Genomic DNA, 19,104 nt, shown 5'->3' on the forward strand with positions numbered 1-19,104 from the left:
AGGCTTGTCCAAAATAAAATTCGGGCTGTGTTCCTGTCAGTTTTCCAGAGGATGAAGCTCTAGACTGTTAAATGAACACTTGTAAATGTATTTATTATGGGCAAATCTCATACTTTTTCCCAAACTCATTTCAGAAGCTACAGAGTCTCAAGAACTGAAAGATGCAACTGCAGAGGTGTAACATGGAAAAATTTGAGCCCATAATGTTAAATCTACTTTTTCAGTAGCTATGAAAAAAAGCTGGTAAGAGAAATTAAACCTACAAAGTTTTAATTCACCATCACACATACCTTCACAATAATGTTTGGTGACAATATTCAGTTCTAACCTGCACTTTGCCTTGTATTCCCATTTGGGGACAGTGTAAATATTCAGGTTGTCCTAAATTCAAAGTGCTTTCCATAGTAAGACTAAATCAGATGTCTTACAAACATTTAATATTATTATAACCCTTGAAAATCTTATAAAACCATCATGACCAGTGCTGTCATCACAAGCTCATGTCAGAATTTGGACACATTCTCTCTCCCCTCCTCCCCAGAAATATTACAGGTTTAAGAAAAAAAAGTCTGGTTGAGCATCCATCAGGTTTCCTGCAATGCATCAGTGCTTTAAGGTTAATAACCTTTAGGCTGTCCCACAAATTGTCTACTGATCATGCACCCCACAGCCATTTCAACCAGTGTTTGAAGAAGGATCATGAACAGACCCATTTCAGAGGAGCAACATCTCCCATTCCACAGGGATGCACTTTTTTGGTCCATGTATTAGAAAAATAAATTGCCTCTGAGTAAGCTTCTGCTGTCCACATCAGAATTTTCCATTTCAGCCACCACATCTGAACCACTCCATGTGTTTATTCAGTGCTGTTGAAGTCATGGCTATAAAAACCACAGAAGGCATTGCCTGCCACTTTTCATCCTAGGAGGGAACACAGAGAAACCCCAGTGTAAGATATCTCAAAAGGTTTTCATTTTTCAGGCAGAATGAATATTGGTATGGAGGGGTTTTATGCTGAAATCTACCATACAGGAACCCTGATCACCATGGATCATTTTGGAAAACCTGGCTTTTCTGTATTTTCAGCCTGATTCTGCCACTCTGCAGTGCAGACATTCCATTAAAATGAGTTCCTTCCTACTGTCGCTGTTGTGTGCAAATTTCCAGCTGTTTGTGGTTAAGGAGAAAGACACATCTAAAGGAAAATAATGGGCCTTTTTTTAAATTATTATTTCATTTAAATGGCTATTATTTTTTTTTTTTTTTACATTTAAACAAAAAAAGTTTCCACAACAACCAACAGCACTTCGAGCTGCTCGGTTTCACCATAAAAGCACATCTGAAGGACCAGTTTTACACAGGCACAAACTTCCCACTTCCTACCAGTCCTTGAACACCACCACCTCTGCAAGCCTGCTCCCACACTCCTCCTGAGCACAGGCAGGCACGTAGTAGAACAGTAATTACTACATCTTCTCTCCACTCATCACCTCCACCATCAACGCACTCCCTGTTCCAGCAGCTCCTCTGCCAAGTTTTCTAGTGGTGGCAGTTTGCCTTCAGGATGGCACACTGCAGAGGAGACACCTGATATGCAGTAAAAGGAGCTGCTTTTCTCCCCATGAGCTTTCCAAAGGTGAAAACCTGGCATTTTCACAACTCTCTCAAGGATTCTCTTGCAGCTCTTTGTGGAATGGTTTTACTTTTTGTTAGAAGTTTGCACAGTTTATAAAATATTGGCGGATTTCACAACTTGTTGCCTCCTCCCAGCCCTGCCATCCCTGTTCCCTACGCATAAAGCAACATTCCAAAACTTATAAAAACCTCTTGGGTTTTTTTCCCACTTTTTCTCCCTCTACAAGACCCCTCCATTATCACAGAATCACAGAATGCTTTGGCTTGGAAGGGACCTTAAAATCATTCAGTCCCAACCTTCCACAACACCAGGTTGCTCCAAGCCCCATCTAGGCTGAGCTTCAATACTTCCAGGAATGAGGTTTCCACAACTTCTCTGGGGAAACTCTTGTACTTACAAAGACATTTACACATAGATTAATCTACAGCTGAAATGTTCAACAGGCTTGGACAGGGCTTGGAGCCACCTGGGATAGTGGGAAGTATCCCTGTCCATGGCAGGGGGTTGGAACTGGATGGTCTTTAAGGTTCCTTTCAGTCTAAACCAGTCCATGATTTATGATTTTCATTTTCTTATGATGATGGAAAGATGAAGGAAATCTTAACACTCTAAATTATTATTTCACAATTTAACTAAAAAAAAGGCAGTAACAACTTACTCCATTGACATATAAACCCCATGGATTTTCCAAAGCTAAAAGCAAACAATTTGAGTTGAATAGTTACAGCTTCTGAGATGGCATTGCTGCAGTTTCATATTTCCCAAGGAACATGCCCCAAAAAAAGGTATTAGAATTCAACACTGGGGAAAAAAAAGCTACACTTTTCTTGAAGTAATTAATGCAACCAGCAGTGTCCAAAGTGAAAATGGAGCTAGGAATGCTTCTGTGGGCTACCAAGGTCACCCTGATGGCACAGACTGCTGTGGTGAAATTTGTAATACTGGGAGCAAATCTACAGAGAAATAAAAGGAAATTTCAGTCTCTACCGTTGTCTCACAGAGTCTCTTATTGCCATCATGATTCTTTAATATTATTGAAATTTAGAGGGAAGGTGTGGGAGGGGAGGGAGGGGAGGAGGAAGGCTGGGCCTAAGTCATTTAACCACAGCTCCAAGAATAGGAGGTTTTGCTGTGCAGACATGACGGATGAATGTTTCGTCTCTGAGGAAAATAAGGAATGTTCAAAACTTTACACAGCCCAGAGCTCAAAGAAGAATTATAAGTGAGGCCCTGAATTATCATTTTTTTAAGATTGAAAAATATGCAGAGTCAATAATTATGCAGTCAAGTTAATTTTTCCTTGCAGTGTAAGAGGTTGATAATTTTGGCCCTTTTGATCTTATCATGTATGAAATGGGCTGATGGATTTCATCTAAAGCTGCTTAAACAGCACAAAATGTAGAGCATTAACACTTTATCATGTGAAATTAAACCTGTTTAAGCACTAGAATACTGGGGCCTGTACCATCATGTTTGATTGATTTTATTTCCACTGGGATAATTTTTTTAGCTTGGCAGCAAGGCTATGGCACAGCTATTTGCCCACACAGTGCATCAGCTCTTCTTCCCTCTCTGATTTCAACTTCTTTTGGGCTGCTCCCTCCCTACCACAACCATTTGTGGGCATTGCAGGGAACTGGAGCAGGGAGCTGATCCAGACTAGAAATACACATTTTTTCCCCCCAGCAGAATCAGTTCCTCAGGGCACCTCGTAAATGCTGGCAGTGGAAGAGAGAAGGCAGCCCCTGGTAGGGGAGTGGGGCCAGTTTTAGGAGAGGGCAGGTGCCCATCAGGTGACATTTCCAGACAAACAGACTTTGCCATTTGAGTGCTGCATTTAACATTTCTCTTAACGGGAAAAAAAAAAAAAAAAAAAAAAAAAAGAAAAACAGACGTTTTTGGATGCTGAAATATTGGAAGATGATTATTGTGTGGTCCAAAATATCTCTCTCTCTTTCTCCTCTTTTAATTGGTTACTCATTAGGACCTTGCAAGTTCTAAAAATGGTCCTTAAATTCATAATTCTTCATTATCTGCTGGTCATACTCAACCAGTGCCTTATGTCAGAGAAGGAAAATAATTCACTTTCTACATTAAGAATTTTGGGATAAAACATGACAGAAACAGGTGCAAAAATCAACAGGCCTCCAAGAAAGCACCCAAGGGTTGAGGTGAGTAAATTGTGTCAGTGATGTCACAATACCAGAAAAAGGGCAAAATTATTGGGTGTATAAATGAGGGAATCACTTATTTCCTTCATAAAGCAATACTTATGGTGGTAAGCAGTCAAGCTGCCACAGCAACTATGCCAGTCTAAAATAAAGCCTTTTTAGGAAGTATTTTTCAAGAAAGCTTTGGATCTGCAGGAAGTAATCCAGAGGCAAGCAGAGAGTTTGAAGAGAGGCCAGGAAAATCCAGAGTAAGGGGAAAGGTTGGCAGGAAAGCAATGGTTTTGCCAAAAAGAGAAGATGAAGTGGACACATCACAGAACCACAGGGTCATGGAATGGTTTGGGTTGGAAGGGACATTAAAGATCATCCAGTTCCAACACCCTGCTGTGGGCAGGGACACCTTCCACTACACCACAGCGACAAGACACATCTCGTATTTTAAAAGACCTTTGGAAAGGAAACAGGAATCATTTTGATGTGTCAGGTCAGGCACAAAGACACTGGCTAAAGGTGTCAAAAGGAAAATTGTGGATGAGGTGTCTGAAAAAATCTTTGTGTCAGTAAAAATTGTTAAAATCTGTGATAAATGAAAAGAAGAAAATGTAGAATCTCCATCATTGGGTGGGCTTTGAAAAAGATCACACAAACACCATGGGAGTGATGTCTTAGACTGCCTTGGGGCTGGACAATGGCTTGGTTGATGTCTTGAAGTCTTTTCAAGCTGTTTTCCTGTATTTTGTTGGAATTCTATCAGTCACAGAAGATCGGTCATTGAAGTGCTCTGCCAACAGAGTTGTCTTTAGGGGTGGGCAAAGTGAGTAGAATTTGAGAGAAGAAAACAGTTTATAATAGTGTCATACTTCCTCTTCCACACCAGGAATTCAGAAAAAAACAGAATTAATTTTTTTTTTTTAAGTTCAAAAACTAATGAGAGAAAAGACAATTTTTCTGCCCATTTTTTTCTAGACAACAGATCGAAACTGTCAGTACCACTCATGTCTCTGAGATGAACTTGAGTATGAGCTCCATTGTGCAAATGTTCCAAACCTTGTAAAATCACAAAATATTTTTACTGAAGGAATGAGTGGGAATAAGATATAAAAGGGATATTATTTTTCTCAACTAATGGAAAAATTCCTGGGAAAAAAAAAAAAAATATCTTAGTCAATGGAAATGGGAATGTTTGCCATTTTCTCAGTAAGGAGCAAACCCATTTGTTCTTGATACACCATAAAGAAAATCACAGATAGTGATAGAATATTAATAATAAGCTAAAGAGACCCACTGAAGCAATCATTAGGTGCCTTTATCTTTTCATTGAATAGAGTAGGTCTGAGGTATTTTTTCTTCTTACTGTTCTCTAATAAGCTATTGCTATCCTGGCCAGAGACTAAGCAAAACTCAGGAAGGAACATTTGTATTTAATTAAGCAGGTGGATAGCAATTTCATTACTTAAATTATAACCCTGTTCTTTTACAAAATCATGTTTATTTCTTTCGAGCCATTGCACTGCCAAATTTTACTTTGGGAAGGGCACTGGCTGTTCTTTTGATTGTATCGTTGGCCAAAGGTTAAGATAATCAGTAAATCCCTGAACATCATAATCACGGGAGAGGCTGAGAAAAAATGGGCTGATGACAGACACCACTGAGGCTTTTTTGGTCTTTTTTTCCCCCTGACTAATGACAATACCAGAGTATGATGCGTTCAAAAATGGAATTCATTAACCACGGATGCTGGAAAAGTCAGGACTCCATGGTTCTGCTTCACACTCATTAACAAATCCAACTCTTTAATGCAAGAACACAGAGTGCAGCCATCTCATGACCTGGAGTGAGCAGCAATGTGATGAGACCTATAAAGGATGGCTGAATATCTTTCTCTTGGCAGTGATTTTTTTTACCTTCCTAAAGGAAAATTGCCTCCTGACACACTGAAGGGGTCCTTGTGGAATTCAATGTGCACCCAGACATCTGGGATGGGATTCAGTTACCTGGCCATATGTGGTTATTGACATTGGAGCTGTTCTGGTTCATCCTGCTCAGCTTCCAGCCGGGCAGGAACAGCACAGGTGTTCCCTAAATCCATCACCATGGGTGTGTTCAATAAATACCCTGGCATTTCTCAAATGTCCACAGACATCGTGTTAGGACAAGGACATTGAGTGCCTAGGTCTGAAATTTCTCCCTCTGCACACAGACGTTTAGGTGCTGAAAAAAAGGTGTCCAGACCAGTCTGGACCTTGTCCCTGGCTCTGCTGGGCCTGGCTGAGGAGGAATTAATTTTCCACAGAGCAGCTGAGCTGTGTGTTGGTGGCTAGAAAGGTGTTGGGGACACAGGAGCATTTTGGCTACTGCTGAGCATCAACCTGTTGGAGTGAGTCCAGAGGAGGCACCAGGATGATGAGGGATAGAGCAGCTCTGCTGGGAGAATTGGGATTGTTCAGCCTGAAAAAGAGGAGGATTTGGGTGACCTTGTTGTGGCCTTTCAGTAGCTGGAAGGAGCCTGAAAGGATGAAGAGAGGTGGTTTACAAGAGCTTGGAGTGACAGGACAAGGGGAAATGGCTTCAAACTAAAGAGCGGAACTTGGTTTAGATTTTAGGAAGGAATTGTTCCCTGTAAGGGTGGGGAGCCCTGGTGTAGGGTGCCCAGAGAAGCTGTGGCTGCCCCTGGATCCCTGGAAGTATCCAAGGCCAGCCTAATCAGGGCTTGGAGCACCCTGGGATAGTGGAAGGTGTCCCTGCCCATGGCAGGGGAGTTGGAATGAGATGAGCTTTAAGCTCTCTTTAACCCAAACCATTCTGTGATTCTATGATTTTCTCCAACATTTCTCTCTCATTGCTAGGCAGGGTTTGGGCAGAATCTTGGGAAAGGACGCGGGCAGGATCTTGGGAAAGGACGCAGTCAGGATAACTGATCCAAACCTTACTTACAGGATATTCCGAGTTGGAAAGGATCCACAAGAATCATCAAGTCCAACTTTGAAATGAATGGCTCATATAGGGATTGAACTCACAACCTAGCACCTGACCAGAGGGATGCTCCACACCATATCACATGTGCTCAGCAACAAAATTAAAAGAAGGGGCTGGGAGGGACATTTGTTGTCACAACATTTGTCTTCTAGAGCAGCCAAGTGTACTAAAGCCCTACTTCCCAGGAAGTGGCTGGACAGCCCCTTTCGACATCAAGTAGAGAATAAATCTGTCTTTCTTTGCTTCTGCATAAGGCCTTTGCTTTATCAAGCAGGTTTTTCTTGACCTGTGACATATATCCATTTTATTTCCTTCCCTCCCTCCCTTCCCATCCTGCTGAGGAGGGGAGTGATAAGGTGGCTTGGTGAGAACCTCACATCCAGATGGGTTGATCCATCACACTAATTTAAAAGTTCTTATGATATGCTACTTGTAGAATAAATGGACAGAAGAAGGGTCACAATTTGGGTGAGGTCAGGGTGATCTCTTGCTCAGAGATCTTAATTTCTAGAGACTCAGTAATTATCAGATATCTTCACATGGCACGCATCAGAGTGGGGGCTCAGACTGGAAGGGAAAAAAAAGCCCAATAACGAAGTCAGTGACACTCAAGTGGTGATGGTGGTGTTAATTATGAGTGGCACAAGATGAGTTAAGTCAGCTCTTCTCTCTTGGTGGCCCATGGGCCACAGATAAGGCTGTGACTGTGGTTATTCTGCAGATGGTTTCACACTCTCACATTCTGGGCCAAAAAGTAAGGGTTCTGGTTGAACTGGTTACAATAGTGATGAGAAAAGCAAGAAACGTATTATTATTTTGATTGCACAGTAGTAGCTGAGTAATTACACAATGTGGTGATTCAGGACTGACTAAAGAGAAAAGAGAACCATAATTAACTCCTCTATCTTGCAACACAGACTCTTATTTGAGGAAATTACATAATAACATGGAAGTGCTCTCTCTTTACAAACCTAAGGGCCATGGAAATAGTTCTCAGCTCAGACAAATTGTTCACCTTCAGGAAAAACTGGAATAAAAGCTTTTGAAGGAAAACAACAAGGAATATATGCAAATAAAAGTATAGATGAGTGTGGAAATAACTCAACTGTGATGATTATGATATGTTTTCAAGTTTGAGGGAAGAATAAATTCTGACTCTTTTCCAACAAGCCACCAGATTCAATGTCTTTTCATGCACAGGTTTGAACTGCTTTTCTAGAAAGTTCAGGCAATATACTAATTTTGAAGACTGAAGATATTTGAAATCCTGAAACCAACTTCAGGGCTCGGTAGAAAGACAAAAGATGAAAATAATCCAATAAGCCAAGCCTCTGTTTCAGCCTTTTCAGCCTCTACAGACAGATCATGATATTTATGAACTGATTGCCATATTTTATCTAACCCTTGAGTAGCTCCATAATTTAGCAGGAGTTTACAAAGACTCAAGATCTTTATGAGAAACTGTTTTTTTTTTTTCCACAGATTCTCTATTGTCCCATTCTTAAGTGCTATCTTTAAAAATCAGAATTGATCACTGCTCTTTTTGCTTACTCCTTAAAGCTCCTGGTACCCCCCAGAAGTTTGTATCTTCCTGAACTAAAGTGCTGTGTAAGGATAAAAAACATCCATATTAGCAGCAGAGAAGAAAGGAAGAGATAAATTTCAAATTTTATTATAACTTAATGAGTCTATGATAAACAGAGAAGGGACAGCTCACCATGATTTTTTTTTCCTCACTGCCATTTAGACTAAGGCATATCTGTACCTCTTTTCCTTACAAGAAATTCCTTATTCAGCTTCCTGGGATGCAAACAGATTTTGGAAGTTTACTGGAAGAACCATGAGATATATTCACCATGTATTCCACTATATTTGCCATATTTTGGTGGTTTCCTTAATGGATAATAGAAGGAAAAGCAAAATGTAGCACCTGTTTTATTACACAATCCTTCATAAACACAGGGCATAACAAAAGGAAAAAAAAAAAAAAAAAAGAAAACAAAACCTGAAACAAAAAAACAAAAAAGCAGGTTTCTCTTGGATTATCCATAATTATGAATACCAGTTATGCAAGACTAACTGCAATAACACCAATAACTAAGTATTTCAACCCTAATCTAACACTACAATGGAGATTTAATTCTGCAGCAGATGGTTGTTCAACTACAGAGATCTTCACTGACAGTGATTCACATCCTCCCCTTGACAACCAACTCCACTGCCTGGTTTTCCTTGTAGTTATGAAGATTTTTTTATAGTTGTGATTTTTTTTCTAATATTTAGTCTAATTCCTCCCTGCTGCCTTGTAAACCCATTTCTCCTGCCCATAATGATGAGAAGGAATAACTGATGCTTGTCTCTTATGTAACATCTATTTTAGCCATCCTCAGTTAATCACGAATCTTCCTTTCCCTCTGGAATCACACGTCCAGTTGTTTAAAGTTTCTTCTGAATCTTGCTTCCCAGTTTCTCCATTCTTACAGCTTTGTCCGAGCTCACACTGGTCCTTCTGCTTTATTTAATAGTGTTTATAAGTATATTGTAACCAATTAAAAAAAATAAAAATAAAAAATAACACATTTTTTAAAATTCTTTTGAATGCTTCCATGTAAAAGCCAATGTGTCAAAGGCTTTGCTCCCAACCTAAATATAACCAAAAGGACCATGACAATTCTGCCAAGGATTGGCTATAGAGAGTAAGAAACAACTTGAAGAATTTTCCACCATTTCTGGAGCTTTCCAGTCCCTCCTGCTCACAGAACTGGACAGTTCTTGTAGAACTATGGGATTTCCACATCAATGAGTTGTCTGAAGGGTTTGACATTTTCATTGTAAAGAAGGTGGCTCTACCCTTATTTTCTTACTGCTGATCACAAGCCTGCAGGAAGTTTTTCATGGAAAGGGTGATAAAGTTCTGGAATGGCTGCCCGGGGAGGTGATGGAGTCACCATCAAATGGGTGTGTTCAACAAAGCCTGGATGTGGCACTGGGTGCCAGGGTTGAGTTGAGGTGTTGGGGCTGGGTTGGACTCGATGGTCTTGAAGGTCTCTTCCAACCTCATGATTCTGTGAATTCTGAGAATTCTGTGAAGTTAAACTGCAGGGAGCATCTTGGTTTTGTGGTTTTCTGAGCTTTTTTCTTCGTAAAGACAAAAGGAGAGGGCTAAGAATGACTGAGCCATCTCACTGGAAACGGACAGTGTGACCCACTGACCTCTGAAACAGCAAAAGTCATCGAGCTTCCCGTTTGTTCTCTGCTCAGAGCAGAGGAAGTGTAGTAATTTCCCTCTCTCATTCCCCTCTTGCTGTGTCAGGACAGACACTCAACTATCAAATCGCCACATCCATGCCAGGGTGGGGAGAGGCTTGTTACAGGAAGAAATCACACAACTGCAAACAAAGCTGAGTTGTAAACTTAGCCAAGAGGCCTTGTCATAAGCAGGAAAGCATTTATAAATCTGCTTCACTTCTGGGAAGTTGGCAGTATAGGATGTAGGGAGGGCAGAACTTGTGCAACGGCAATTCTCATCTGGTAGGTTCCTAGAGGATGAGCAAGGAGGCTCAAAAATTTCCTTATTTATCACATGGTAGCAAGGAAGTGCAGTGATCAGTGTGAGTGTGCATTCCTTGTGTAAGAACAATACAAATGAGCAGGGAAATGTATTGTCTTGCCCTGATGAGTGCAAAGAAACACCCATTTCCCCCCTTGAACAGTAAGAAAAAAGCAGAAATCTGCCTCCCAAACCGATTCACCATTTCAGCCAATGCCCCTGTGTGGATCTCACTTCCTGGGAAGTGAAATCATTCCTGACACCTTGGCCCTGCCCAAGAACTATGTGTGATTTTCACACCAAAGTGACTCCATGATGGGAAGTTTGGATGAGGATAAGAGAGCAAAGTGTTGGGAACATCTTGATTTGTGTGACACAGGACACAGGAATATCCCAGCTGGAATTTCTGTCTCCAGAACTGCAGCCTTTGATGTTGACAGCAGGCATCTCACCACGGTTATTAGATCACTGCTTGCCTGCAATCACACCCATTAATGTGGGGTTGAAACTCTGAGTATCAGCCCAGAAAGAAGTGATGTCCTGTGGATAAAAAATGTAATAGAAATTTCTATCCAGGTTTAACCCTAGTTAGCAACAAAGCACAACACAGGTCCTCTCTCTTTCCCTTCTCTGATGGGCTGGGGAGAACAATTGGAAAATAAAATAGAAGTCATGGTTCTGATAAGAACAGTTCAATAATTGAAACCAATAAAATATAATAGTAATGATAATTATTACGACTATTAATGATAATTATTATAAGTAGCAGAGGAAGACAATGCCATAAAACCCAAAAAGGCAAGTGATGCACAATGCAGTTTCTCACCACCAGTGATTGATGCCAAACCCATCCCCTGGCTGTGATTAGCCCCAGCTTCCCCCAGTTTATGCACTGGGCATGTTGTCCCATGGGATGGAACATCCTTTGGCCAGTTCAGGTTGGTGTCCTGGCCATGCTCCCCCCAGATTCTTGTGTAGCTTCTCACTGGCAGAACATGAAGCACTGAAAAGTCTTTGATTTAGGGTGAGCACAACTTAGCAACAACCAAAACATCAGTGTGGTGTCAACACCATCCTCCTGCTGAATCCAAAACACAGCACTGAACCAGCCACTAAAAACAAAATTAACTCTCCCTGAGCCAGACCCAGGAGATTTTTGAAAACCTTTTAGATGAAGGGTTTAGTTTTTGATTTTGCTGTTGGATTGTTTCTCCCTTTTCAATACACATATAATCATTTCCACTTAGGTCATGAGGGCTGACTTTTGATTAGTTTTTTTTTTTTTTTTTCAGGAAATGTTTTATTTTCCCTGAGTGTTACTATTGTGTGCATTGTCTGTACTCCTATATAAATCTTTTTCCAAAGACTGTGTGACTAATATTGGTTGGGTCTTTTTTTCAAGTTAGTTTTTATTCTTGCCATAGAATAAACAACTTTTTCCATTTTCTTTTTCAGTGTTTTTTTGTTTTGGGGTATTTTTGTTGGGCTTTTTTGTTTGTTTGTTTGGTTGGTTGGTTTTGGGGCTTTTTGTTTGTTTTGGTTTCGGTTTTTTAATTTTGTTTTGGTTTTGTTGGGTTTTTTGTTTGTTTGGGGTTTTTTGTTGGGTTGGGTTGGGTTGGGTTGGGTTGAATTAGGTTTTTTGCAGGTTTTTTGTTAGTTTTGTTTTTTGGTTTTGGGGTGGGGTTTTTTTTGGTTCTTTTCCTTCTCTCTTCTGGAATTTCATTTGACCAGAAAAACCCAGCTGTGAGTACAAAGTAACTCACCCCTCTGTGACAATCTCATCCACACTGACAGCAGGTAGAGGCCATCACCACTTCTTGGGTGACAATTCTGCAGCCCTGGGAGTTTCGTAGGAACTGTGTCTGGTTGCGAGTAAGTCCCTTACCACTGAATCGATCTTCTGTGAATTTGAAAAGGTCACGAGGTCATCCTACTTGACCCGGGCAAAAAGGCAGATTTGTGGCTAAAGATGAGAGTTTGAGCAATAATTCTCCAGAGGGTGAAGAGGAACAGTTATGAAGGAAGAGAAGGAGCTGTTTACAAAACTATTTTAATTGTAAACCATCAGTGACATCAGAGAAGTATCTGCTAAAGTGAACAAGTGAGTTGAAAACTATACTAAAAACCAGCAAAACTACATCAGTTGTATCTTTGTCTCCTCTGAAGCACTTCTAAAATTGTGAAAGGGAGAGAGTTATTTTAAAAATCCTCAAAAGGTTCCAAGAAGGCAGAAGTACCAGATGACAGTGCTATCAGAGACAGTCAGGCAGTTAAATACTCAAATACATAGTGGTGTTTTTTTTTTTTTTGGGTTTTTTTTGTTGTTTTTTTGTTGGTTTTTTTTGTTTGTTTGTTTGTTTTGGTTTTGGTTTTGGGTTTTTTTTTGTGGTTTTTTTTTTTTTCTTTTCTTTTCTTTTCTTTTCTACGTTTCCAGCTTGGACAAGAAAATTGGGATAACTCAGGCCAAAGCAAGATTTTATTGTTTCTTCTTTTTTCTTCCTTAATAGCTCTCCAGAGAAGAGCTGGTGCAACACTCAGAGAGTACCATGTTGTGGTTTAGAACATTTTCTGAGTAATGAAAAGGAAAAAGGAAAGGGTATAAGTCTGCACAGTGTGGAGAAGAAATAAAAAAATACCAAATCAAGTGCGACACTAGAGTATCTTTTTAATTAATTACACATTAAATTGTTTTATGTAGGTCTTGCTAGGGCATTGCCCTGCTTTTTTAAAATATTAAAAACACACACAGGACTACAACACAGCAAGGACCAGGTTTAAGCCCTCAAACCAAAAGAAATAGATATTAAGCTAGAAATATTTGCCATAACTTCATCCTGTGTAATTATATCCATAAAAATGGCAATAAATACTATATGAAGACTGTAACTCAGAGTATTTGCAGGTCTTAAGTAATTAAAGTTCACAGGAACTTAGTATGGTAATAAAGTGTTGCTTTTGCAGTTTTAATATTAAAATATTGAGACAGAGCTTGCTGCTAGTGATAGAGTTGATGTAAAAATACAAGTATTTTTCACACACAACCCCTGTTTCAGAACAGAGATAGGAAAACACAGGCAATGACATATCACAGGCATTCAGAAATGTGAGTGAATTAGGAGCAGAAGTCCCCAGAAATAATGTTGAGATCTGAGTTCCTAATTCAGTCCCATATCTTCAAAAATCTCACCTTAGAAGAAGAAAAGTACAGCTTGTGTGTTTTCTTGTATATCCATATTTAGATGCATGTTACCATGCGGCACCAGAATACTCTGAACTTCTTCAAATATTCCAGCTTTGGGTGGTGGGGTTTTTTGGGTTGGTTGGGTTTTTTTGGTTGGGTTTTTTTTGGTTGTTGCTTTGCTTCGTTTTGGTTTTTTGTTTTGGTTTTTTTGGGTTTTTTTGGGGTTTTTTGGGTTTCTTTTACTAGCTTTTATTTGTATACTGCTTCTTTTTTCTTCAGGATAGCAAATATTTCCTAACATGATTTGTCTGAGACATGAATGGAATTGGTGGCTGGACCAGGAGTAAAACCTTTCCTCCAGTCCCACTTTCTAGACTTTAGCTCATGTTATTTGAAAGCTGCATGCTGTAACTTCACTGCATTATGCTGTAAATTGGGATGATTTGGCTTCTGCTGTGCTTAACTGGACCCCTTATCACAGCCCAAAAAATCTCTCGTTGCGTGTTTTCCCAGAACACAACAATATTGGCACAGCCCCAGGTTGGCACTCTGCATCCTGGCTGGGAAATGAAATCTATAAATACATCCCCATGCACCCTCCAGAAGCACTGCAAATTTATTTGAGATGTAAAAAAAAAAAAAAAAAAAACACCAAAAAACCACCTTGATCCAGTGTGAAAACATCAGTTCCCATTCTTGCTGGCTGTGAGGTCACTGAAGCCTTTCAGACACCAGCATTTTGTACGTCCCTGTAGAAGAGTTGCTTCAAATTTTTAAATAAGGTTTAATAAATCACAATTTTTTTTCCTTTAATTGGAGCACATCCCTGGTGGTACCCCTTCCTTTCCCAGTTCCTTTCATTGCTGGCTATATTTATGAAAGGCAGGCACCCAAGTATTGTGAGTAGGGATGGAGAAAACACATCGGGCATCCCACCCGTGTGAACTTCCTGGCAAGTTACTTGGGTCTCACTGTCTCCTTATTCTGCTGGTGTGAAGGATCTATTTTTATTTTTTCTTTAAAGAGCAGAGTCCTTCAGACTGGTTAGTGACAAGCCCTGTCTCTGGCTGCCAAAGGGACAACACAGAGCCACTTTGTGAAGAAGAGAGAGGGGCCTAACCAAGAAGTGCTCTTGGATGGTGCTGAAAAGCATTTGTCAAGCTGTCAAAGGGTCTCTGCACCTCGTTGGAGCCAGCCCTGGGAGAGAGAGCAGGAAAATCTCCATCCCCAAAGTGTCTCTGTCACGCTGGGACGTTAAGAATTGGCCTTTGTCCTTGGTAAGAGCTGGGCAGGGGAGAGACGACTCCTGGGAGAAACCTCTCTGAGTCCAACACACTTAGGCCAAAATCTTGGAGGTTTCCCTTGGCAAGCTGCACTGGTCCTCCCAGTATCTTCAGGCTGTGTTTTGATTGTCTTCAAAGGGCCTTTCCTCACTAAATCACACTGTGTTCTGCTCATCCCTCTTTCCCAGCCAGTAAAAAGGACACTGGGCAAGAAGCACCCAAAGAAACTCAAGGTATTAACTCCCCGTGGTGCAGGAGGGCTCTGACACAGCTGAGAACCCCGAAGACAATGTGCTTTCCACTGCAGCAGGCCTTGGCTAGGCAAAGCTTTTCCATCAAGTGACTTATCTGAGTGGGCAGCAACACTTCCCTCTCCCACCTCAGCCATTGTCAACCTTTCAGTCACAGCTGTACCCCAGTCTAGCAGCCGTCATGTCTTTTGGCCACACTTCAGATTGTTTTAAGCTGTCTGACAAAGCCTTGAAATGACTTAATCTATGGAGAAAACTCTTGAAGATTACATTTGCTGGAATAAATGCTGCTTTTAGATTTCCTGTCTCTCCCTTAGCTCAGGGGAGGAGGTTCCTCGGTGACATAATGCCAACAAACACAGGCTGGATACTGTACCCACCATATGATTTCTGCCTTTCTGCTGCTCAGATTGCACTGATACCTCTCTGTAAAAGACTCAGAGGCCTGTCCTGGCAGATCAGGGAAGTGGTTTTCTTGTTCAACACAAATATTCTCTAGAACTTCATCACTGAAGGATGACACATGTCCTTCACCACTGGAATGTCATCAAAGATTTGCTGCTCACTGGAAGAAATGTGAGCTTTGCCTTCAGGTAGTTCAGCTTGTGCTACGATATTTGTTTATCAGCCTAATATTTATTGCCATTTCAGATTTTAATGAGGTGGCTGGGTAAAGGCAAGAAATCAAGCAGAACACCCAGATATTTTCAGCCAGCTGTGAGACAGTAACTTCAAGAGTAACTTCTAGTATTTTATGGAAATGCTCTTGACACAAATTAAGAAGGAAATCCAGGTCTGTAAAATGCTTTTGGGCATCTTTTTCAAACCTGATATATTTAAGAAAAGTGTCTTTCTTCTGTGGAAAAAAATGTAAAGAAATTCCAGACAAAGAGCGTAATAAAAACAAAAATAAATGGTTCATCATTCACAATCCAAATCAAAGCTGTTCATTGAGAATGCTACTAGCAGAGAAAATAAAAAATTTTACCTACTCCAAAAAATGGGTGTCCTGAATAGATGGATGTGCCAGAAGCCCTGTGAGAAGGGTGGGAGCTGAGCAGCCCAGTGCTGTTTGCCTGGTGTGCTGATGGATGAAAAACATCTGCTCCAAAAGCCAATGGGGGAAGATGCTGCAGAGCTGAGAGAACAAATTCCTTTTAAGGCAGTGACAAAGGTGTGAAACACATCATCATCATCATCAACATCATCATCATCATCATTGAAGCCTTTTGAAGGCTGACCTAGAACAGAGGCTGGACAGAGTTAAAGAATAAAGTAGAGATTTATTAAAAGGCCTCCACGGATCCACCTTGGGCAGCACAAGAGCCCAGCCAGGGCTGCACCCAAGATCAACCAAAATGGTCCCAAAATGCACGAGCGCTCCCGGGGGCTCTCACTGGGATCAGCTCTGCTCCATTTGCACCTTGCAGTTCATTGTCCCATTCCAGCTTTAGCCCAGGCACTCCCATCCTGCTTGTTTTTCTCTCTCCAGCCCACGCTGTTTGTGCTCCTGGGCCTGAGATTTGGATCATTTGTCCTTGGTGCCCAGCTGGAGCAGGAATTGTTTTGCCTCCCTGCTCCGTGAAAAGAGCTCACCATCCCTTCATATGAAGCTCAGACCCACACACTGAAGCAGCACAGGATCTGAAAAATATAAAAGCTAAAACTTGAGGTATCATCATCATCATCATCATCATCATCAGGGACAGGTGCTAAGCAAAGAGAGCTACCAAGACCAGAGAGTTTGCAGATGCCTCATCCCTGAAACTGTTCAAGGCCAGGTGGAATTGGCATCTGACTAATCTGGTTCAGCAAAATGTGTCCCAGCCCATGGCAGTGGGTTGGAATGATATGATCTTTAAGTTCCTTCTCAACCCAAACCTTCTATGATTCTAAAATTGGGGCTGGCCCAATGACATATTCGAGTGTGAAGAAGAGGAGAAGCAAATCATGTCAGGTTAAAAGTTAACGAAAAATATCTGAAATAAAAGATGGAAACGTTATGAGGTGTGTGAAGAAAGGGAGAGATGCAAAACCAATGCAGCATTCTGACAAGGGATGTTCTCTGTGGCACAGCCAGCCCTGTCCCAACTCCAGTCTGCTTGGCTGGAGGAACAAAGCAGGACAACCTTCCTGAAAGGGTCTGAAAAGGATCAGAGAGCAGCTCCTGCTGTGGCTCATTTTTCAGTCTCCAGTTCAAACACAACAGGGGCTGTTTGTTCCCACAGTGCAGGCCTGACCTTAAAATGGTTCATGAGCTTTTACAAACTGCAGCCCAGCTGGTTGCAGAGCTCCAGCCATCTGCTTCTATTTTTAAAACTCCAGGTTGCAGACGGTTTCCTTTAGTTACCACTCCTCTGGGATTGCCTTAAACAGAAGTGCACGGAGCAGCAAGGCCCCTGCTCACATCCCAGGGATCCTGAGGGGTTGAAGTGCAGCAGGAAAGGCAGCAGGGCTGACCTTGTACAAATGAGGGTGTTTAAGGGAGCATCCATTCCTATAAAATCTCAGCTCCAGAGGGGTTGGGAGGTTTCAGGCTTCCACATGTAACCATCAGGCAGAAGCTGGGCCAGCTGAGTGAACTACCAGCTGGATTTGGATAAGGAAAAATGCAACTTTTATGTCACTCTCAGAGATTTTCTTGGCTTTAGGTGGCTGTTGGAGGCCACAGATGTGGACAGAGAAAGTTTTATACACACTTGCCCTCCTGTTAGAAACATTGCTTTATATATCCAAATTCAAGGTTTCTTCTATAGCCTGGGACCCCATAGCCTGTCCTTCCTACTTCCATCTCCATTAGAGCAGATTTTGGCTCCAAGTATCTCCGGGGAATGTCCCCAGTTCTGTCCCAGGTCTCATGGAAGACTGAGATTCTGAAAGTCTCTGCAGAGCAGCCAAACTGCTTCCACCAGCCTGAAGCAGGGATTAATTAGACAACACTAAAATTTTAGTGTTCTGCTGGATGTCTATTTCAGGACTGGCCAAGAATTTCTGTCTATATCTAGATGTAATTGAGAGGCAGTTGAATATAAAATCCTTCTTTCTCAGCAGACAAGACTACATTTAAAGTCTTCTCCAGTGCTTGTCATTCTGTCAAGGAAAAACATTTTATTTTTGATAACATATATTTGCCTTTTAGTTGTCAAACTCAGCTGTAAGTTAAAAACCAGAGTGTAATGATCCATCTCAAGTATTGCAAATGCTTTTATTTTTGTTGGGTCTTTTATGATTTTTAAAAAAACATTCTCTTCAAAACTACAGATCCTGTCTTGGTGTCCTGATTGCATAAATCTGTACAGGCATATACAAGGGAGACAGGTTTCTAATAGAGTCTATCAGGATCCCATCAATATTGTCAGGGAAGTTTTCAGTTATCCAGTTAAACCTAATTTTATCATCTGAAGAATTTTCATGTTTCACTAAGTGAATTCAGTAGACTTGCAGTGACTTTATTGGGCCTTGAGAAAATCAGCTCACAAGTGAAGTCCTGCCTTGCTAGCATTTAAATTTATAAGTCTTGGCTTACAAGTCAAAATACATCTTCCTGGAATAACAGAATTATCTAGTGTCCTAACATTATTAAAAATAATATTCTGCTTCAAAACATTAATAGAATGCTGCATGAAGAGATAATGTTTCCCTCCCACATAAAAAAAAAACCAAACCTATAATTAAAAAAAAAAAATCCGAAACCCTCAAAGAAACAATAAAAACAGCTGCCCAAATCATGTCTATGAACTTAATATCAGCTGCCACCTGCATCTCCATCAAAACTCATCCAAGAATTGTTTTATATCTTCACTGGGCTAACAAGAGTTGGAGCTGTGTGTTCCACAAAGACTCATCAGTAATTTTACATAACTCTGGCCCACATCTGTGCCTTTCCATATGTAAGACTCCATGCACAGTTTAATACACCTACACCCACTTTTTGTTGAGTCACATGGAAGTCAGATGCCAGTCTGAGGATCCAGCCTGGCACAGTGTGGGATCCCACTGGTTTCCTTACCTCAGCTACCACTAAATCCCATACATTGCCAATTAATTAAATCTGCA

This window comes from Vidua chalybeata, chromosome 1 (genome assembly GCF_026979565.1).
Source record: "Vidua chalybeata isolate OUT-0048 chromosome 1, bVidCha1 merged haplotype, whole genome shotgun sequence".
Lineage (NCBI taxonomy): Eukaryota > Metazoa > Chordata > Aves > Passeriformes > Viduidae > Vidua > Vidua chalybeata.